The sequence below is a fragment of the Poecilia reticulata genome, chromosome 20 (genome assembly GCF_904066995.2).
Source record: "Poecilia reticulata chromosome 20, P_reticulata-male-v2, whole genome shotgun sequence".
In the NCBI taxonomy this organism is placed as follows: domain Eukaryota; kingdom Metazoa; phylum Chordata; class Actinopteri; order Cyprinodontiformes; family Poeciliidae; genus Poecilia; species Poecilia reticulata.
In genome coordinates, this window is record NC_088849.1 from 7891645 (window position 1) to 7915214 (window position 23570).

Below are 23570 nucleotides of genomic sequence, written 5' to 3' on the forward strand. Positions count from 1 at the left end.
CGCTGATTTGGACATTTCAGTGAAGACGGGAACGTCAGCGGATTACGATCTGTAAACACCACTATGTTAGCGCCACCACTTAAATAAACATCAAAATGTTTAAGGGTTAAGATCAAAGCAAACGTCTCCTTCTCAATCACAGAGTAGTTCAACTGATGCTTATTGAACTTTTTTGAAAAATAGCTCACTGGCCTGCCAATACCCAGATCGTCAGTCTGTATACGGACAGCTCCAGCACCCATGTTACTGGCGTCCACATAAAGCTGGAACGGATGTTTAAGACGTGGTGCAGCCAACACCGGAGCAGCACTGAGGAGTCTTTTCACTTGCTCAAAAACCTGTTGACAAAGTGTAGACCACTCAAACTTTACATCTTTACGCAGCAAATTTGTCAGAGGCACCACCACAGATGAGAAGTTTCGACAAAAACATCTGTAATATCACACCAGCCAAACGCATTAGCTCCTTCTGTGTAGCTGGAACAGGAAACTGCTCTACCACCTGAACCTTCGCTGTCACAGGGTGGACTTTATCTTGGCCAACCACACGACCTAAATAGGTAACAGTCGCCCTTCAAAACTCACATTTGGCCAGCTTGACCGTTAACCTCGCCCCCGCCAAACGAGTGAAAAACTCCCGGATGCGCTCCACGTGCTCTTCCCACGTGTCTGAGTACGCCACAACGTCGTCCAAGTAGACCGCACAACCAGTCATGTCACCAACAACTCAGTTCATTAGTCTTTGAAACGTCGCCGGCGCATTTCTCAGACCAAACGGCATTACAGTATAAGAATACAGGCCTGTAGGCGTAACAAACGCAGACACTTCACATGCGCGATTTGTCAATGGCACCTGCCAGTAACCCTTTAAGAGGTCAAAATTTACCAACATTTTTGAAACTTTGGGGTCCTCTCAAGTCTTTTCTACATAATCCCTAAGATTTAAGTATTTTATTTTACTGTTCTATTTATTCTTGCCTGTTTTTTTTATTGCTCTTTTTTTTCCTCTTTTCTCTTAATGGTCGCGAGGTGACATGGAGTGGAGTAAGAAACTAGCACATCAAATGTAGCTAAAGCTAAACACTTACTCCACCAGGCAGTGTGTGTGACTTTAATGCCAGATGGAGTTAATGAAGGCAAGATGTATTGTCACATGTTGATAATGTGATCTTGTTGCATCACAACTGGGGGCTGATATTAATTAACTATTTCTTTTTTAAGTGCCGGAAACGTTGCCCTTTCACAGTCTCTTCCGACCCACCCTTGTGTTTTGGGTGGGCTAGAAACGGTCTTTGTACTAAAAACATTACTCATTTTGGAGTAGTCAACAGTGACGCAGTAATGGAAGGTGAAGTGTTTGTGTGGTAAAGAGCAGGATTCTCCAACAAAGCTAAAGGGCTTCCATTAAAAGCAAAAAAAAATAAAAATTTGAATAAGCTTTGCTATTCTTTTAGCATCTTCTTTCTTAAATGGCTTTACTTACTAAGGTGTTTATGTCAGGCCTACATGGTGCAGTTCAAAGGTTCTTATGCCTAAAGCTGTGTAGTGAGACTGAATCTTGATAAAGAGAGCAGTTCAGTTGTCTTGAAGCAAATAGATAATCATGGTTAGCCTCTTATCTTCCTTTGCACTGTATCTTTCAGATTTTTATCTCTTTTCTCCATATGTTTAAGTAGTGGCATTATATCATTTAACTTTTAGACAACAGAAGTCAGGAGCTGACTTTACAGTTTTAGTCACATGAACACCGCCTGCCAGCTTTTTGTTTGGAGAAAACAAAAGCTCAACTTATTCTACGACTATTTTATGAAATGTTTTGACATGATATTATTCTGTTCATAATTTCTGCTGTGTTGAACCCTGACTTTCTCGTTTGTCCTTCAGGCTTCTCTACCACAGCAGCCCACACTGCATATTGTTGGTCAATCCATCAATAAGGTCTTATTGTGGTCGTCTTTTTCTCTCCCATGCCAACCTATATTAGAAATTCTTCGTTCCACAATAGCCACTATCTATTCTCTGGACATGTCCAAATAATCCCAGGCCTGTCGATCTAATTTCAGACCTGCCTTTTCTGACATTTTCATTTCTGTGCTGAGGAACCTAACAGCTTCAAGTCCTGCCATCTCCACTGCTGACTTTTATGTGACTTTACATCACAGTGGATTTCACCTTCCATTTTTCTCCCTGACTCCTGTCTCTGTCTCTGCCTGCACTCTCTCCTCTCGCTGCATTTTAAGGATAATCCCAGGTATTTAAACTCATCCCCTCTTCATTACCTTTCCTCCTGGTGGCTCCATTGTTCCTCCTGTCTTCCTCTCAGTCTTGATTCTTTTAACCTTCGTTCCCCTTTTTCTCAAGAGCATGTGTTTGTCTAGACTCTCTTTCACCTGCTGAACCTCTTTGATTACAGAACACGATGTCATCTGCAAACATGGAGCATCCTCCCCGATTTAATCTGCCGTGCTGTCCATCAACATGCCAGTGAGAAATTCACATTCACGACTTTTCGGTTTTGCTTATCTTAACAGCTTGACAGCAACATTTTAAAATTTGTTTTGTTCTTCAAAAAAAAAAAAAAAAAAAACTTTTCAGATGGGATTTTGTGAGTGTTTCTCTCTATGAGGTATTAATTAGTGACTTACAGGTTCAAATCAAATTTCACTTAAAATAGAAATAACATTTCTTTTAAAAAAGCTATTTTTACTTACCATATTTGTGATTTAAAGGCTGAAACATGCGTTACACCGCAAGACAAATCCCAGCCAACAGAATACACATAAAGAATAATAATCAAACAATGGGATTCATTTATGGTCCAATTTTATCTCAATTTTGTGGAGAACGACATAACAAAAACAAAGAAAGGCTTCTCCCATGGCCATAGCCTGGTGTAATTATCACTCCTGTTGGTTTAGTACAAATATTGAGCAGGCCGGCGTTGGCTAAAAACACTGATGGTTCAATTAGATCAGTAAACAGTCATCATTGTTCTTAAACTGTTTGCTCAAGGGATCCCTGCTGTGTACATAAAGGTCCACTCAGCAGCAGCTGCAGCGTGACGACTGCCAGTTCAAACAGCAGGATATTCTTTATTCTCATCGAGGACGACAGATGTGCGTAATTTATGACTGTGCTGGGGGCTTCCAGTGTCATATTATGTTGAGTTTAGCAAAAAACGAAGAGCCCCGTGTATGCAGTCATCTACGACATCTGTTTCTATAGGTATATGAAGGGGTGGCTACACATTTCTTACATCAACAGTGCAATATTTTTTCCCATATTTGGTTTTTGTTTCATAGTTATCAAGACCTGGAAAGACCCAGGTTTAATTCAAAGCAGCCTTCTTTCCCATTCTTCGTAGGAACCCTGTACATATAAATGCATCACATGTGCTTATTGGGGCTTTAGGGAAAAAAGATTAAATCTAAGACCTTGATCTGGAAGGGCTTATGCCGCATGTAAGCAGGCAATGAGATGTTTTGCTCCTCTGACTGCCTCGTTAACTAAGCACCACCGGGGAGAACACCTAGGTGTTGAACCGCCAGGAAGGAGCCTCGAGTCAAAATAGGGAAATGGAAATGACCTTCTGGGTAATAACACGCAGTGTTTGGTAAAGGTCAGGGGCAGAGAGGCAGGAAAGTGGAAAGCGCGGGGGAGAGGGGAAAGCGAAAGCCATCGGTAAAAGGCTCTGAAGATTGTGGATTACACCAAGAGAGGAGCAGAAAAGGCGGCGGGGTTGCAAAGAGGCGAAGCCATCCACGGCTGGAAGCAGACTATAAAGAGGCAGACATTAGAGAAGAGACAGAACAACAAGACCACGTTAATAGATAACTTCAGGATTCTATTAGTGGACAATAAAAGGGATGAGATGCGGGACGAGGGCAACAACGTACATGAAGAAATAGCAGACAAACTGCAGATAAAAATCGATAAACATGTGCCGAGGAAATTAAAGTGGGCAGACTGGGAGACAAACAGCGAAGGAAAAGCTGCAGGAAAAACTAAACTGTTGTGGGTAATCAAAATAGAAAAACGTTACTTTCACACTTTAGAGGATGTCTCTACACGCTCACGTCTACGCTTAAACGACGGGGAAAATTCAGAAGCCAACAGAGTAGAAAGTTACCTTCGCCAACTTTACAAGGCTTTCCTTTATTTAGCCATGAAAATAGTCTAAACATGAATCTTTCATTCGTTTTATCCACTCACTAGGATTTTGGTTTGTATTAGATCACCTGGTCAGTAAGGTGGGGGTTTTTCTCTTTTGATTTGGCCTGTTGAAAAGTAAAATAAATAAACCTTAGCTGTTAATGTTAAAAATGTTCTTTGTGTTGTTTCTTTCATCGTTTTTACTTTTAACCATGACTGGTTCTTTGCCAATATGGAGGCCCTGAGCTGCATAACACAATAATTCAGATCAAACAAATAAATGAAAGAAAATTACCTAAAGTAATGAACTTTTTTGCTGTCAAATGCCTAAAGAAACTATTAACCTTAATAAACTAAAGAAGATATGCCAGGTGAAGACAACTGAAATGTTTTTTTTTTTTGCTAAAGACCGACTCCAAGACAGGAGTTCAAACTCAGGTCAACCTTACTGTGTTTTTTAGTAACTACACTTCTGCAAGTTTCCATTTCTAATAGAGTGACACCAGTACAATGTTCAGTGTTAATTAGTGACATGATTGAAGACGTTTTATGATTATTGCTTCATGAATATGAAGGGCGATACTCATTTAGCTTTAATGTTTCAAAATGACTGTCACAATTATAAACACAAGATCTAAAACAAACACTAAATAAATAAAGTGGCATATTAACTTTTGTGAATAACAATGGATCAGTATAAAATCTGTTTAATGTTTCTTATCTTCAATTTTTACCATATTTGCTATTTTTGTTGAGTGTTTGTCTTGTATGTATAATAAATCTTTTGGTTTTTCTGTGTCACTGGTAAAAATGGTAATTATTAGGTCAAATAAGAAAAAACAACCTCAATTGAAATGGCATCTATTGTGTAATTTTTGGTTGGGTTCATGTGTGCAATTTGTCTCATTATATGGCAAATATACTATATTCTAACAATTTACACACAATCTTTTGAATGTTTAGAAGATCTAAGTTGAAACTTTGCTGTTAATTTTTTAGTAATTTATTTTTTTCCCATTACTTCACCTAAGGAGGTCATTTTTTTTCTAAGTTTGTCCTCCTTCACCATAACTTTACATGCAGCAGCCTTCTATTTAACTCCTCCGCATTACATTCCTGTGGAACTCAAGTTAAAGGTGTAATAATATGAGCGTCAGCAGGTCTTAATAAAATCCTGTTGACATGTGTCAATGGGTCAGCCTGGTTGATTTAAAGCAGCGGACCAGTGCTTCTGCATGTTTTGGCTCATTAACTACAAATTGCCTGAACTTTACACAGCGGTGAACCGTTTTCCAAAGCAAAGCTTGTGGTTCCAGATTGACTCGCTTAATATTAAATGGTCATTAATTTTAAGATGACTTGGAATATTTCACAAAAGATCTGAACATAGTGTAGCAATCTAATTTATTTTTCTTTTTCTTTAAAAGAGATGCAGTATGGAAATGTTATAGTGATGTGTTTAAGCTGATTTACTGGCTGGAATTTACAAGCCTGTTATATTTAAGGCTCAAATTTATTCCCGTATGAACTCAACAGCTCAGAGTTTACTCTGTTCTTCAGTATGTTAGAGACAGGGCGTTGCAAACAGAGAACACAGGAAGTCAAGTCAAGTGTAAACTGTAGTTCATTGTGTTTATGCATTATTTTATCCTGTGTTGAGGTCAGAGGTCATCGCCATAGTGACTCAGCCTCAACACAAAGTAGTGAACAACACAGTGCCTAACAATCACAGTCAAAGGTTTGGAGATTGACAGAATTGCATTCAGTCTAGGTTTCAGTAAAGACTAATCAGATCAAATGTCCTTAATGAAAAGTTATTCAATCCAAAAACTCTCAATTGCACCGATTTTTATTTTTTTATTTTTTTAGCACTGCATTGATATTGTCACCTCAGCAGGACGGAGCAGCTAATACCGCGCCGTCCTTCTGATGAATTATGAGAACCAGGCTGGTTGCTTTAAAAGGGGATTGATGTTTGAAATCGTTATATTTTCTTTCCCACCCAACTGTGGGTTCTAGCTCCAAGGAAATCTGTGCTGTAATCATCGTTTGCTTCTAAAGCACTTCAAAGGCGTCATCAGGAACTTCAAAGAGAAAGGTTTTAGCTGCTGTGAAGCTCGAGGGTTCCCGAGAAATTCCCACGAGAGCCCAGACCAACACCTAAAGTCCCTGATAACGAGCAGGATGGCGCTCAGTGACACGCGCAGACCCCTCCCAGGTGAAAAAGAGTATACTTTAGTATACTTCAAACATACTTAAATTAGTGAAAGTACACTTTAAGTATACTAAATATTAAGTGTACTACCTATAAGTAATTCTGAAGTATACTAAAAATACACTTGTACCAATTTCGAAATTAGTACTTTAAACACACTTAAACATAATTGTACCAAAATACACTTTTAATATATTAAATAAAAGTATACAAATATATATGAATTTTTAAGTGCCTTAATAATCTTTTACTATTTATTAAAATTGCATACAATAAAAAAAAGATGGTCATGATGTAATTTTTAAGAAAGTACCTAATCAATTTTCAGATGTGTGATGTAAAACCTTATAATCAACGGCATTAGCTCCAGTTCATACTCCAGACCAGAAGGTGGCGGTATTGCACACTTTCATTTATTTAAAAAACGCCAAAAAGAGAAGAAAAAACTTGAACGCAGGGACGATAACAGACGCTGTTCAAATTCGCCATTTTTACTCGCATAATATTGCCTTAAAAGTAGAGAGGACCTTGACAATAGTTACTAATTTTGGTAAATTCAAGCTGGTGACGTCCTAATCGGAGTTAGACGACAACACAACTGGACAACAACCGATGGAAATGAAATGTGTGTCACAAAAGAACCCCGGAAGGACGAAGGCTGCTAAGTGTTGCTAGCTGGTGGTAAGTTTGCTTATTAATTATCTTCATTTAATTATAAACAGTGCAGTAAAAATATATAACTTACGTTGGTTTCTTAAATAATTATTTTATCAATTTTATTGTGACTTGTATGATTATTACAATAGGAATCATTCAGCTTCATGTTATAACTGCATGGAGGTTGTTTGTTGTGACTTATACTTTAATTCATAAACTAACCTGGTTTTAATTAAGCTCCATAAGACAGAGAGACTTTGATATTGTGAGGTGGTTGTTGTTCTAATTCGTTCATCAATGATTTTATCTTCAACATATGTTTGCAGTCTAACTAAGCAAATGAAGATGAAAGGAAACCAAAGAAATCGGGTGTTAGAAAACCTAAAGACTTTCTGTCTCAGAAGAAGCTCTGACTCCACCAGATCACCAACCAGCTCTGAGGATGAACCTCCACATTGTCTTCATGATGTAAGTTTGTTTTTTCAATGAGGAGCTAGCTACATTTTCAACAACAAAACCTGCTGTGCTACCAACACCAAGTGCTTAATAAACATGATTTAATTTAAAGGTAAATGGAAAGAATTTTTCTCTTCTTGTTAATCTAACATTTATCTTTCTTTTTTTTTATTTGTTGTTGGTTTTCAGGGCCCTGTGATGGACTGGTTACCTGTCCAGGGTGAACCCTGCCTCTCATCTGATGGCTGCTGGAGATGGGCACCACCAGCCCCCCTCACTACCCTCCAAGGATCAGTGTGTTCAGCTCATGGATGGAAAGTTTTTGTCTCCTTAAGTCCACATTTAAAACAGCTTCATAGTTGATGCCAACATCAACTGATTCTATGACATTGCTAACTATTTTTTTCTACTTCTAACATAAACAGGCAAAGAAGACACCCAGAAATGTTTTTCCACCCCAGGCATCAGGTCCCAATCATCATCAGTTCTTATGATGTCACATACATGGCGAGTACAAAACGTCTTAAAATTGTAAGTATTATTTTTTTATTTGCCATTTTTCTGTTCTCTTTAAATACAAATGCTTTCTGTTTAATTGCTCTATTGTTCTTTTTTGTAGGTTCCTGTAAGGTGCAGTGAATGAGAATGTTCTGTCGTTGATCCTCACTGTCATGTTTTATTGCCACACTTAAATTTTTATGTTCATGTGTTCACTTTTGATGTGTAAACTGATAATTTATGTAAAGTTCATAAAGTTGTGAGTAAAATTAGACAATTTATAATGTTGGTAATAAAACAAAATATTTGAATTACCTTGAACATCTTGTGTAATTAATCTTTCCATGTAATTGTAGCCTAAAATAATGTAAGTGCTGTAGTGTAGTTATGCATGTCATTTACAAAATGGGTACGTAGGAATATTAGGACTTTCATGAGTAATTAAAATTGTAGTTTATTATCAATAGCAGGAAATCAAAAATACTAATTAATTGTAATTTAAATACATTACTAATATATTAATAGTATATTTAAAATATATTTGAAGTAGCCTATATTAAATATATATTTTTAATATAATTCTGAGACAGAATTATTACACTCAAAATATAATAATTATATCAAAATATAATAATAAAGCTCTGAAATATATTTAAAAAGTATACTTTAAGTACACTTGAGGTTGTTCCAAAAAAGTACGTATAGTATACTAAAATATACTATTAGTTGTAATTTAATACTATTTAAATATTACTAAAGTATACTAAGCACAAAATTAGTTGTTCCAAAATAGTACAGTTTAAGTACATCGATAAAAGTATACTAAAGTATGTTAAAATTTAGTATACGAAAGTATACTTTTTTTTCACCTGGGCTGTTCATCATTTATTACAGTGTAACATAGTTAAAATGGTTCGGGTTAAATCCTGCTAAAATGCACCATCTGCTGGTAAAAAGTTGTATTGCCTTCACCTAGAAAGAGCGGGGTATTATGGGTAATCCTCAGAGCCATGAGGATCACCGACGAGGTAACGTGTCTCTGCCATGTCATAAAGAAATATTATTTATGCATTTTGTGCAATGTGTTTATGGTTTTCGTTTTTGCATATTGTTGAAATATGTTCGGTTTGAGTCACGCTAGTTCTGTTATTATGTCGTTTTTGTCATGTTTGAGAATGTTTAGTTCGTGGGAAAGTGCAGTGGGAATTTCCCACGCGGTAACACTATGGCTCCTCCTTGCAGGAGCTTGTTGTATGCCAGAGACTGACTTTACCTCCATGCCCGTTCTGTGAAATGCAGGTATGTTTTACCAAATCTTCTGTAGCAGATGGTTAGCATGAGTCTGAGTTTTATATTAACAGTTTTATATAATGATGTAGTTCATTTATGTTTCTGCATTGTTCTAAGGTTATATAAACTAAAAGATAAAAATGGCATCAGTAAATAAAATGTCAGCATTTTATTTTATTTTTCAGAATATTTTAACTAGTTACTTTATTTTCTCTGTATAAGACACTCACTGGTTGTTCTTTTACTGTAAAACAAAATCCACTATGCGATCACTGTAATTTGTAATGATTTTATTGTAGTTACTTTATTATGGGTAATCCTCAGAGCCATGAGGATCACCGACGAGGAGCTTGTTTTATGCCAGAGACTGACTTTACCTCCATGCCCGTTCTGTGAAATGCAGATGGAGAATTAAAGAAACCGCTGATGCCATCTTGAGCAGCTCCTTGTCATTCATTGCTACACCAATAGAAGCCACCAGAACCACATAGGCCACATTGGTGCCGTGACTCGTCCAGAACTACATCGGACCGGGCTGGTGACTTCTGATCCTCACGTCGCTGGAGCTCCACTGTGTCATCTGAGTTTTCAACGGAAGTCTAAGTAGCGCATCTGAGTGTGTTTATAAATCCTTGTGAAAGGACATTTCTTTTGAATGCTCTTGGACTTTTGTCAAAATGAGTTTCAGTAATTTTGGACAATCAAACGTGACTCCACTCTGTATTGGGAGAGGTAGAGGGTTCTTTAACACCCCTGTTCCATTTTCACTGGGTGACCAAACACTGGGTAATCCCTTACTTGATGTACATACTGTAAATGACTCATTGGTGACTGGGGAAATTGTTACACCCAGTAGTCAGACCTGTCCTAATATTCAACCTCCTCAGTGCTCTAGCACATCTATTCCAGATTCTCCTGTTAATAATGCTGGGCTAGTTGATCAGATGAGCACTATTGTCCAACAAATAGGGCAACAGCTAGCTGATAGTGTTATGGCACACCTGAACTCAAGCAGCCCAAGTGGAACTGCAATTAAAACAACTCAAAATGAGAGCCATCAAGTCCCATGCAGCTCACTGGATCTTTCTCAGGTCCAACTCGTCTCCAGAAGCCAGGTGAAGGAACCACCTATTTTTAAAGGGGAGAGTTCAGATACGGTTACAGTTGATGAATGGGAGGACTCAATGAGAAATTACATAAAAAAGAGTGGTGTGCAGCAAGAACACCAGGCTGAGGAGATCCTCATCCATCTTAGAGGCAGAGCAAGGGATGTTGTGAGGTGTGGAATACGCAACTGTGGAATTGATGTTCAGCGCAATCCACAAGCCATCTATTCACTTCTGCGCAAACATTTTGGGTCCGATCAGTGCTCCCCCGTACCACTTGCTGATTTTTACTCCACCCGGCCGAGAGAGAATGAGGATCCATTCGAATATTGGCTAAGATTGAATGGAGCAGCTGATGTTGCTGTTAACCGACTTAAAGAACAGGGTAAGACCTTTGACAATCCAAGTGTTGAAGTTACTCGCATGTTCATCAGAAACTGTCCATGTAAAGATTTAGCTCTCACCTTCAGATCCAAGACCATAGAAAAATGGTCAGCACAAGATGTTCAGGAAGTGTTGGATGAGTATCACATGGAAAAGGGACTGCGGTCTGCTGAGAAAGAAAGCAGAATCAGTGTGAACCGAGCAGAGGTGGACTGCACAGCGCCCACATCTGTTCATAAGCAGGAACTGCAACAATGTGTAGCCCCGGACAATTCCACTATGGAAAGACTGATTGGCATGTTGGAGAAAGTGCTGCTTCAAGCCCAATGCAACTCCCAGTCCAGCCGAAGGCAACTTGTTAAAAGCCGTTTGCCGAATATTAAAGGACTGAATGACATACCATGTTCTGTGTGTAATGATAATTCTCACACTGCACGTACGCACTGCCGACAGAACAATCTGTGCTTCTTCTGTCATCTTCCTGGTCATTCAAGTCGAAACTGCCGTCAGAGAGATCAGCTACCTTCCCACAACCAGCAGGAAAACTAAAAGATCTGCGTGGAGGGGAGGACAGCGCAGATCGTCTTAGTGACACTCCCACCTTGGATTCTTCTGATGATGACTGTGAGACACTGTACGCTAATTACAGCAGCAAGATTCCACCGCAAAAGACACTGATTGTTCAAGCCCCTCAGAGACTTTCTAAGACTGACAGCTTGTTCTACACAGATGTGACTGTTGGAGGCAAACATTCCCTCAAAGCCTTGGTTGACAGTGGATCAATGGCATGCACCATGAGTGAGGAAGCTGAAGCAAGACTTTCAAGCTATCTCACAAATCTGGATAAGAAGCCAGCTGCTGATTTTGTTATTGTTGGATGTGGAGGTCATGTCGTCACACCTTCTGCATTGTATGAACTCACTCTAACAGTTTTTGGCTTTAATGTCTTGATCCCTGTCTTAGTGGTTCCGGGCCAATCTGACGAAATGATATTGGGCAGTAATGCTATCAGATGGCTCATTTCACAAATGAAAGTCTCTTTTGATGAAACAACTGACTGTTCCTCTCAGAGAGGCATTCACAAAGACAAATTGCCCTGTTTAATGTCTCTGCTGTCAGATTCGATGTCCTGTGACCCAGGCATGAAACCCATCAAAGTGGGCACAGCCAAACTCAAAAGGTCTGTTACTCTCCAGCCCCTAACTGAACATTTAGTTTGGGCCAAATTGCCTACATCTGATGTTTCTTTGGTTGGCTGTTCAGTCATCATTGAACCGACTCAGTCCAGGTGCAGACCCAGACAAATTCTAGTGGGGAGAGTTGTAGCGTCATTGTATGCTGATGGTTGTGTACCTGTCAAGATTGTAAATCCAACTGAAAAATCTCTCACACTGAGAAGAAATGCAAAAGTTGCCGATGTGTCCACTTGTGTTTCTGTACATGACTTCACCAAACCTGAGAGCATCCAATCCAACACACAGTACACCAAAGACCCTGTAAAAAAACCAGTAGCTGACGAGGAGATGTCTCATATTCTGAGTGATATTGGACTCCAGGACTTGGACCTCTCATCTTGTGAAGTCTCCCTCGAGTGGAAAAATAAGTTACTGCAAATCATTCAGCAGTATGAATACATCTTTTCTCGGCATAAAATGGACTGTGGGGATGCTACAGATTTTGTGCACAGAATACGTCTGGTGGATGACAAACCCTTCAGGCTACCATACAGGCGTGTTCCGCCCTGCCATTATGAAAAACTGCGCACTGCTCTGAGTGAAATGGAGGAGTTGGGAATTATTCGTAAATCACAAAGCGAATACTCTTCTCCTCTGGTCCTGGTTGTTAAGCCGAATGGAGATCTCCGTATCTGCAATGATTTCAGATGGTTGAATGCGCGAACCGTTAAAGACGCGCATCCATTGCCTCATCAAACAGATGCCCTCGCTGCACTTGGTGGGAATGTGTTCTTTTCCACCATGGACCTGACTTCAGGGTTCTATAATGTGAGACTGCACAAGGATGACAAAAGGTTTACTGCCTTTTCGTCTCCTTTTGGCCTGCATGAGTACAATAGGATGCCTCAAGGCTTGACCAACAGCCCCGCGACTTTCATGCGGATGATGATGTCTATTTTTGGGGACCAAAATTTCACTAGCTTGCTGTGTTATTTGGATGACCTGATGGTCTTTGCCCCATCTGAACAGGTTGCGCTTGATCGGCTCCAGATGGTTTTCTCTCGTCTGGCTGCAAATAACTTAAAACTATCTCCCAAAAAGTGTCACTTCCTTCGTAGGTCAGTGAAATTTTTGGGTCATGTGATAAGTGAGGATGGTGTAAGCACTGATCCCAGTAAAGTTCAGGCTATCAGTGAGGTACAGGAAGCTGATCTTATGGAGCCTGATGGTGAGACACCATGTGCCAGGAAAATTAGATCCTTTCTTGGGATGGTCCTTTATTATCATCACTTTATTGGCAAGTGCTCTGTCAAAGCTAAACCACTCTTTGGCCTTGTAGCTGAGCCTGGAGTGACAAACAAAAAGGGACGAGGCAACAAACCCAAATTCAAAAAGGGTCAGGTTAAACTGTCCCCATCTGACTGGACTGATGAGTGCAAGGAAGCATTTAAAACTTTGAAAAATGAGTTAATAAGTAGCGTTACCTTGGCTCATCCAGATTTTAATGCTCCATTCATCCTTGCAGTCGATGCCTCTTTTGATGGCATTGGAGCTGTTTTGTCACAGCTTCCTCCTGATGGAAAGGTGGCTAGGCCTGTGGCTTTTGCCAGTAGGACACTCTCACGCTCTCAGCTAAACTATCCAGCACATCGCTTGGAATTTCTTGCTCTTAAATGGGCAATCTGCGACAAGTTTAGCCACTGGCTAAAAGGGCGTCATTTCACAGTCTGGACAGACAACAACCCATTAACATACATACTAACCAAGCCAAGGTTAGATGCGTGTGAACAGCGGTGGGTTTCCAGGCTCGCTGCCTATAGTTTCGATCTGAACTATGTTCCTGGTAGCAAAAATGTTGTCGCTGATGCCTTGAGTAGAGAACCATTTGTTCAGTCATGCATGGGCCATCGCATTGTAACTGAACCATATACCGCACTACTTAACCAGGTGAACGGCATGGTGGACAAAACGGTCCAAGATGCGTTTCGTTGTACGACCAACTGTCAGTTGGTTGTTGAGTGCACGGACGACAATGCTGAGGTGACCTCACCGACTCCCCAGACATCATTAACATCGCAAGATGTGTCGGCTGTTCTTGAGGCACATGAGTCTGGAGGTTTCAGTCAGATGAGGGCCACTGACCCAGCTGTCTTGCAACTCAGTGACACTGATCAATCTACCTTGCTGCCAAAGAGTGAACTTGCTAATCTACAAGGTCAGGATGGTGTGCTGGGCAGACTTTTCTATTATATGCAGCGTCACAGAAGACCCACCAGACGTGAACGAGCAAGTGAGTTACCTGGTGTTTTGAACTTGCTGAGACATTGGCCTAAGCTGATCATTAAAGATGGCCTGATTTACAGAGTTAAGAAAGACAAACAAATGAATATGACAACTCAACAGTTTATTGTCCCTGACTCTTTAAAAGCCAAAGTCCTCCAAGGAGTGCATGATTCAGCTGGTCATCAGGGCCAGGCCCGCACGCTGTCTCTCGCCAGACAGAGGTTCTTTTGGATTGGGATGGAACGTGACATTGTTAACCATGTGAAGTGTTGCTTTCGATGTGTGGTTGGCAAAACTCCAGAACCTAATGACAGAGCTCCCCTTGAAAGTATTCAGACCTCTGAGCCGATGGAACTGGTCTGTGTTGACTTTTGGACAGCTGAGCTCTCAGATAAGCGAAGTGTGGATGTCCTAGTTGTAACAGACCACTTTTCCAAGATGGCACATGCGTTTCCATGCAAAAATCAGTCAGCCAAACAAGTTGCTCGTCGTCTGTGGGATGACTTCTTTTGCATATATGGATTTCCTAAACGCATTCATTCAGATCAAGGAGCAAATTTCGAAAGTCTTCTCATCAAAGAACTTCTGGAAATGGCTGGCATACAAAAATCTCACACTACACCGTACCACCCGATGGGGAATGGCATTGTTGAACGTTACAATAGAACCTTGGGAAACATGATACGTGCACTTCCTCCCCAGTCCAAGGCAAGATGGCCTCAGATGCTCAAAATGCTAACATTCTGCTACAATTGCACTGAGCATGAAACAACTGGATTTGCACTGTTTTCCTTATGTTCGGCAGGATCCCACGCCTGCCCATTGATGTGGTTTTCCAGCATGCTCTGTCAAATGGCCCAGCTGTAGACCATCATGAGTTTGTCTCCCGCCTCAAACACGACCTCTCTGTGGCTGCCTGCATTGCCCGACAAAACAGTTCATCAGAACAAGCCCACCAAGCAATGTACTACAACCGCAAAGCTAAAGGTTCTCCTCTCGATGTGGGTGACAGAGTTTTGGTTGCTAATCGTGGTGAGCGAGGGAAGAGGAAGATTGCAGACAAATGGGAATCGACAGTATATGAAGTGGTGTCTGTGAAGCCTGATGTAAATGTGTATTGCATCAAAGACCCTGTCACATCAAGGACAAAGGTTCTCCACAGAAATCTTCTCCTCCCGGTCAACTTTCTCACTGCTGCTGCCGTTTCTGATGATGCGGACAATTCCTCTTGCCCTTCCACAGCAGGAAGTGGACTCTCTGAACCTGTTGTGCCTGATGAGGTACAGGACAATGAAACTAAAACTGTGAACTGGCTTTTGCAGATGGATGAAAATGGTTGTATGGATAAAGTTGTAGATCACCCTGACTGTGCTTCTGTGATTCCAGTGTGTGGTTCTTCAGTGGACATTGTATTTCCTGTCTCAGGTGATGTGACCAAGGATTTGCTTGAACCTGATTTCCCTGAATCTGTTGCACTGTCAAGCTCTCCTGAACCAGTTTCCAACCTTACAACTGCAGCTGTCCACTCTGAGCTCTTTCAGCATGACCTTTCAGCGGAACATAGTACTGACACAAAACTGGACTTGCCCGTAACTGATGTTGTTTGCACTCAGCCTTCTCGGCTATGCACTAGGTCGGGTAGGCCTGTTAAGCCTCCAGCCAGACTTATATGTGAAATGAATGAACAGATTGTGGATGATTCAATGTCGACTGTGGACTCTCTGTTTTCCTTTGTAAAGACCATGTTTGCTGGGTAGATTTGTGTCATTTCAAAGTTGTTTTTTTTGGTGATTACCTTGTAGAGCAATGGTTGTATATCAAAAGGTGTAGATGGCATCTTTTGGGTCTGTGGTGGTAAGAGTATTGGCCTCACTCTTGCTAACATTATTCCTTAGGGGAAGTTTTGAACTGATGTGATGACCATGTGCTCTCTTTATCGCACTTTTGTTTTAGTGCTGTGTGTGCTTGTTTGATACAACCCCATTTTAGCAGAATTTAAGGGGGGTGTATGTAACATAGTTAAAATGGTTCGGGTTAAATCCTGCTAAAATGCACCATCTGCTGGTAAAAAGTTGTATTGCCTTCACCTAGAAAGAGCGGGGTATTATGGGTAATCCTCAGAGCCATGAGGATCACCGACGAGGTAACGTGTCTCTGCCATGTCATAAAGAAATATTATTTATGCATTTTGTGCAATGTGTTTATGGTTTTCGTTTTTGCATATTGTTGAAATATGTTCGGTTTGAGTCACGCTAGTTCTGTTAGTATTTCGTTTTGTCATGTTTGAGAATGTTTAGTTCGTGGGAAAGTGCAGTGGGAATTTCCCACGCGGTAACACTATGGCCCTCCTTGCAGGAGCTTGTTGTATGCCAGAGACTGACTTTACCTCCATGCCCGTTCTGTGAAATGCAGGTATGTTTTACCAAATCTCCTGTAAACAGTTTTATATAATGATGTAGTTCATTATGTTGTTCTAGCAAGGTTATATAAACTAAAAGATAAAAATGGCATCAGTAAATAAAATGTCAGCATTTTATTTTATTTTTCAGAATATTTTAATAGTTACTTTATTTTCTCTGTATAAGACACTCACTGGTTGTTCTTTTATTGTAAAACAAAATCCACTATGCGATCACTGTAATTTGTAATGATTTTATTGTAGTTACTGTATTATGGGTAATCCTCAGAGCCATGAGGATCACCGACGAGGAGCTTGTTGTATGCCAGAGACTGACTTTACCTCCATGCCCGTTCTGTGAAATGCAGATGGAGAATTAAAGAAACCGCTGATGCCAACTTGAGCAGCTCCTTGTCATTCATTGCTACACCAATAGAAGCCACCAGAACCACATAGGCCACACACACACACACAAAAGCTATCTTTCTCGCACACACACTGTACTAACATGTCGCACACATACACACTACTAACATGTCGCGTACACACATAAACGCTATCTTTCTCGCACACATACACGGTACTAACTTGCACACGCACACGAATGCTATCATTCTCGCACACGCACACAATCGCTCAAAAGGTCTTGCCATACCAGTTTATTCCTCTGTATTTACTTTAGTTTCTTTGTTTATTCTTGCATTTTGTTCTTCATTAATTTCCATTTTGTTTCATTTGATTAGTTTTATCCTCTCTTGGTTTATTGCTATGTTCACTTTAGTTTCTTTCCTGTTGCCACATTTATTTGATCGTTTATTGATGCTCGGTAACTTTCATTCATCACCTGCTGCGCCGCCTAATCGTCATGTTTTTCACATCATGTGTTGATTTTTTTCACTGTTCAGCGTCGGATTCTCTGTTTTTATGCCATAATTCACATCTAGTTCGTCGCTCCATTTTATGTCCCGCTTCTCCTGTTTCAGAGTTTTGCGCAATGTGCGCCTCGTTTTTTTTTTTAAAGCCCCTAAGGTGCAGGGCGGTCGGAAACCGTATCGATGGGGAAAAGGCAGACTGACATAAACCTTTTAAAACAATGGAAACAATTTCTGCATTCTGATTATTGAAATTTAAAAGTGCTGCGGTACCATTGTTCAATCACCCCCGTTTCATACCGGACCACTTACAGCACCGGTGTTAACGCTATAAAATGAACGCTACGAAATACAGTTTTAGCAAGGTGCTCAAAGTCTAAACTGGTATTGTTGTGATTGTAAGGTGTAAAGTTTACCTTCGACCAAAGGAATCCCAGCGCCCCCCTTTTGTAAAAATTTCCGCCAACTTCCCGTCTTGTCCTCTTTCCTCTAGCCATGCCCAGCGCCACTTGTTTTTAATTCCTTTCTCAACTAAACGTGTTTCTTTACCAGGTGAGACAAACTCCATCTTCTTTCATATCGCATTTGATTTAACTGCCGAACCGAACGCATTCGCTTCTTTTCCACAAACCGTTTTACAGTCATTGGTCAAGAACACGGGAGCTAGAATTCTCATTGGCAGACATCTTTGTAGACGGAGCTCTTTAAGCCCGGAGACTACAGTTTGGTTGAGGCGGACCGTTCGGTCAAAAGCCGGAAATCCGGCCCCCGGCCGGAGCTCTTTAAGCCCTGGGTATCCATTTCCAGGTATTTAATAGATACTATCTATTAGTATTTTGTATATGCAAGTTTTTGTATATACAATATATTGTATATTTACAAGATATTGTATATTTTGGATAACCTTTTTTGTATGCTTGTTCATGACATACCGGATTATAATTGGTATGCTAATGCTATTCAGAAAGGAAAAACTTAAACTAAAGGGTTTGAATGACTGGCAGAATGTTGCGGTTTGAGCGTCTTTTTAAACCAGAGCAGATTAAAGGTTGGTAAAAAATAAAAATAAAAATTTGGACTGACTAGCCTTTTAGATATTTACTGAATACTGCATTTAGTAGCTTTAGCTTCATATACAAAACAAAGTCGGAGTTAAAGGCTATCTGTGTGAAAGTATCATGATCAAATTAATTACATGTCGCTTTGGACGAGTGTAGAAAAACAAAGTGAGTGGGGCAGAGCATAATGTGCATGTGTGATACGGCCCCTGTGTAAACCGGACAGAGAGAACTTCCGGGTCAGACCGATTGTCAACAATGAAATAATTAAAAGCTAAATTGACAGCTCGTTTTCTTTTTTATTATTGCAATTGCCATTTTTCTAATTTTGTTTTAAAAACAAAAAAACACATGCTTGTTTTGTTTTTCCAATTTTATTTTGAAACGAAAAAACCAAAGAACGAACCATACACAGATTTAAATATCAATTATACCACCATGGATTCTACCAGACGCAAGAGCAGATATGTCAATAATGGAAAAGAAACAAGATAAATCTTACATTGTAGATAGTTATTCAGTGCAGTTATATTTAATCAATTATTACCAATATATTAAAATTTATACAGATGCGTCAAAAATAACTGGGAAAATAGGAACAGCGTTTGTAGTACCAGAATTCAATTTAAAAATAGGAAAAGGAATAACAGACGGATTATCAGTGTATACAGGAGAAATGTTGGCAATATTAGCTTTACAGTGGGTAGAAGACATAAAACCATTAATTTGTTCAGATTCAAGTTCTGCATTAAGTTTAAAATATAATCATTCAGAAAGGACATTTTATTAGAAATATTTAATGCATTATTCAGAATTGCATTATTCAGAATACAAAACATGGGTTTGATAGTTATATTTGGGTTCCAGCACATATTGGAGTAGAAGGAAATGAGACGGCAGATAAAATGGCAATTCTGAATATTAGTTTTATAGTTAAAACAAATAAATCTGAGGGAAAGAGTATGGTTAAAGAAAAAATGATGAAAGTGTGGCAAAAAAGGTGGGATGATGAAAAAATAGGAAGATGGTTTTATAAAATTCAGAAGATTGTAGGAGAAAGAGGAAAGAGTGATAAGGTTAAGATTTGGACATACAGAACTTAATTATACACTTTTTAAAATTCAAAAGCATAAAACTGGCCAATGTGATCACTGGCCATATAACAATAGAGCATGTTATATTAGAATGTCATAAATATGAAAATGAGAAGATATATGAGGAGAGAGTTTGAAAGTATTAAAGGAAAAGTTTAATTTATTAGATATTTTGAGGGAGAATTTGGAGAGTAAACATATGCAAAGAGTTATTCGATTTTTAACAAAAACTAAATTATTTCATAGAATTTGATTATAGTAGATGTGGTTGTGAATGTGTGCATAATATAGAAGGATAGAATACAAAGTTGTGCATGAGCATGTATATAAATTTTGTGTGTATGTTTAGGTAGAATTTATTTAGTTATTTTATTTATTGTAGAATATATGTATATATAGATATAGGATAAATAGATAGACCACACTCCATACCAGAGGTGGCGGTAATGCTACTAACCGTTTGTTGCCAACCGCAAGTAAAACAGACAAGAAGAAGAAGAAGAATAGAAAAAAGCCAAGATATTTGTTTTAATGTGCCTTGGTAATGTAATGTAACAGATTTGTAAAGCTGTTAATAGAAAATTAACAGCGACCTTGAACGGTCCAGTTCGACAGCCAAACATTTATGCTAGGGTCTTTGTGTTTGTGTGAAACTGAGTTTAAACTTGAAATGAGTTGATTCTTATGGTTGGCTCGGTATATTTCTGAGGTATTTATGGCTTCAAAACGCCGTGTTTGATAACATTTGATAACAATAATTAAAATTTCTCAATGTTTGACATCGTCTAACAAAATGTTTTTACCTCAGGCTACACAGCTGCTACATTGATGAGCTGCTCTATGCAGCTGATCAATGAGCTGCATAGATATGTTGTTTGCTGCTGAGCATAATAAGTTTGTGGCTGAAACAAACATTATTTTTACATCAACTTCTAAGTTATGTGAAACTTCTGTTAATCATTTGAAGGCTCAGAATCAGTCCAGTACCGGTACCGCTTAAGAGACATTTATTTAATCAAAGAATGTCATGAATATGTGTGTAGGGCTGCACCGATTGCAGTTTTCTGGCCGATCGCTGGTTACCGATCTTTAAAAAGCCTGACCTGCCGATTTTGAATTTAGCTGATATGAATTTATTTTGTCTGAAATGTCACTAAATATAGCAAGAAAGTCACAGAGTTGGCAGAAGTGGGGTGAATATTGTTAACTGCAAACGTTCAGACCTGACCTGGTTGGTGTGTCTGTCAAACTTCTCACTGCAGAGTAAAAGAGGACAGAGGCTGATTTATCTTCATCAACCTTTGCTGATGAAGATAAGATCAGGGAATAAGATCAGCTTCACATGTAAGTATCAGCCAATCACGATCCCCCAAAATTAAGGAAATTGGCTCCCAGAAATCAACTGGTCGATAAATCAGTTGGCCAATAAATTTATCCTGTTATACATGTGTATAATGTAAACAGCCAGCGATGCAATAAGTTCATAGTAGGGGAGTGAATGATCTAATGAACGGACGGCTTATTGCAGCCAGTCCACATTGTTAGCAGAACTAAAGGGCCCCAAAACCACATTTCGCTTAGGGCCGCATGGAGGCTTGGGCCGGATCCGCCTGCAGCTTAAGAGAAGCTGACTGCCAGTACCTTGACGCCAGAGTGTTGGCCAGTGATCGTACCTCTTAGCCCCTGAGTTCCTGTGAATTGTTTCCCTGTGATTCTCGAGTAATCCTTTCTCTGTTGCCTCTGTTCTCTTCAGGAGTTACCTGTGAATCCGGACCTGGCTCTCGTTTCCTCCGTTCCCTCGTGACGCCGTTGGCCATTACCCATCGGATGCCCGAGTCTCCATACTCACCTGTGACAGTTGAAACCAATCTCCATTACCGGAGTTCTGACTGGCTGTCCATCCGCTCCTCTGACGCCTTCAAGCCCAAGCCTACCTGTCCGACGCCGCCTCTCCACCAAACACTTACCGCCGCGCCTTCAAGTCCTTCCAGACCTCAGACCTACAGGAAGAGAACCCATAGGGACCGAGAACCCCGGACCAACATTACCCTCTCCAACTCCGCTACCTACCACAGTTCAAGTGAGCTCTGAATACTCACCCTTGAAAAGAGTCTCCCGTTTCCCACGACCTTGAACTCACCATCTCCTGTTATTTTCCCCAATTTGCTGCCAATCCAGTGGCTCACAACCAGGACCCGATCCACACCTGTTCTGATGTTCTTGCATGTGGTTAAACAAGTTCAACCCATCATGACGGTAGCTAAGAATGTTGAAGTCATCACCTTTAATTACAAGGAATGTCCACAATGTTGTCTGTGTCCTTTTTCCACACAGCAGTTGGAAAATTCCCCTGACTTGGAGAGAAGTGTAGCAGAAATAATAAATCTTTCAGTTAAATGCAATTATGCACATGATGCTACATTTTCAAAACGAGTCATTTGATAGTTAGCTCATGTGTCTATCAGAACAGTCATACTCGCCACTTTTGAGCCTGTGGTAGCTCAGAAATTTTATCAGCATCAAGCACAGAAACATAAGGATCATCAATGCTTGAGTTGCTTGCTATTTCATTGTGTGCATCTTTTTGATATGATGCATTTCTTAAACACATTTTTCTAACATTTAGCATGTAGAAATTTCAACCACTTGGCAAGATAATGCAGGTCAAAACCAAGAAATAACAGCAGAAAAGAACCCCAACATGGTGGTAGAGCACATTTAAAAAAAACAACCAAGACTTCGGTGACGTATGATTGGAGGGACAGCCTAAACTTTAGGCTCCTGTCTGACAGCTATAAAACCACGTAAGACAATGTTTGTGAACCCTGGCTTTTCAGTGTCAAGTATTGGGTTAAGATGAGCAAGTCAAGTAAGCACACTAAAGCTCAAATAGGCACAAGAAATAGGAGGAAAGAAAGACAGGGAAGAAGATTGCCAAGTCCAGTTAACCATGCTAAAGCTAGCAACACAGTAATGTACAGAGTGAACTTTTCACAAATTATGGAGGAGCTAAAGAAAGTTCAAAGCAAGAACCAAAAGTGACATAAACAAACTAAAACCTTGCTGGACCGTCCAACTCTCTGCTGAGGATTTAAAATCTAAAACACTGAAACGTGATGAAAGACGAGACGGAAAAGAAAATCAGAATAGGGATGAGACACGAGCGAGTTATGTGCTAACTGCTACAATGTGAAGTGGATCTGACTGTACACTGTGAAGATCTCCAAAACAGACTTTGACGCAACAACCTGAGGATTTAGCAAGTTCCTGAAGGGGATGAAGGACAGGAAATAACTGGCTTCATACAAGCTCTGATTTACACAACTGTGAACAAGCAAGAGATGGACCTGAAAACAGAGAGAGCTCACCTAGCATTCGTGTCTAAGCCAAGAGATGCTACGGCCCGTCCAAGGCCGATAATTGTACGATTTTGAACTTTACTGTGAAAGAAAAGGTTTTAGATTGCGACTAGCATGAGGTCAGAAGAAAACAATCCTTGAGGGTCAACCCATCTGTTTCGACCACTATTCTCCTGATCTGCAGAGGAGGACAGAGCAGGTTCACCTGCAAAATGTCCGTACCCGGACCAACGTAAGAGTCAGTTGGAGAGAAGACGTATTCAACGCTAACAGAAGCGACCGCCAAGCTACGAGAGCTCGGGATTGTAGTGTGGATGAAGGAGAGGGAACAGCTGGAGGGAGCAGCGTGGCAGGACAGATGGATGTTAACTGGAGGACTGCACAGAGGAGAGGCCTCACTCGCTCCACCAGACTTTAGAGCGTTCTTTAAGAACACCTATTGGATGTCTATATAAACCAATACCAGTTGAGATATGAAAGTTGTAAGACTTGGATATTATTATCGTATAAACTATGTAAATGCCAAGGGATTAGTAATTTAGTAAACCTGTATTAGTTTAACTATGATGCTGTC

At 40.0% G+C, this 23570-nt stretch overlaps 2 long non-coding RNA genes across 2 annotated transcripts; both read left to right on the plus strand.

Annotated features, from left to right (window-relative positions):
* The first annotated feature begins 6670 nt into the window (after window positions 1-6670).
* LOC145549463 (uncharacterized) lies at window positions 6671-8298 on the plus strand. The gene is made up of 4 exons (XR_014085454.1): window positions 6671-7047; window positions 7350-7491; window positions 7669-8010; window positions 8099-8298. It is a non-coding gene; the product is annotated as an uncharacterized LOC145549463 (long non-coding RNA).
* A 6724-nt stretch (window positions 8299-15022) lies between these two features.
* On the plus strand, window positions 15023-17011 carry LOC145549398 (uncharacterized). The gene is made up of 2 exons (XR_014085357.1): window positions 15023-16627; window positions 16903-17011. It is a non-coding gene; the product is annotated as an uncharacterized LOC145549398 (long non-coding RNA).
* The last annotated feature ends 6559 nt before the right edge of the window (window positions 17012-23570 follow it).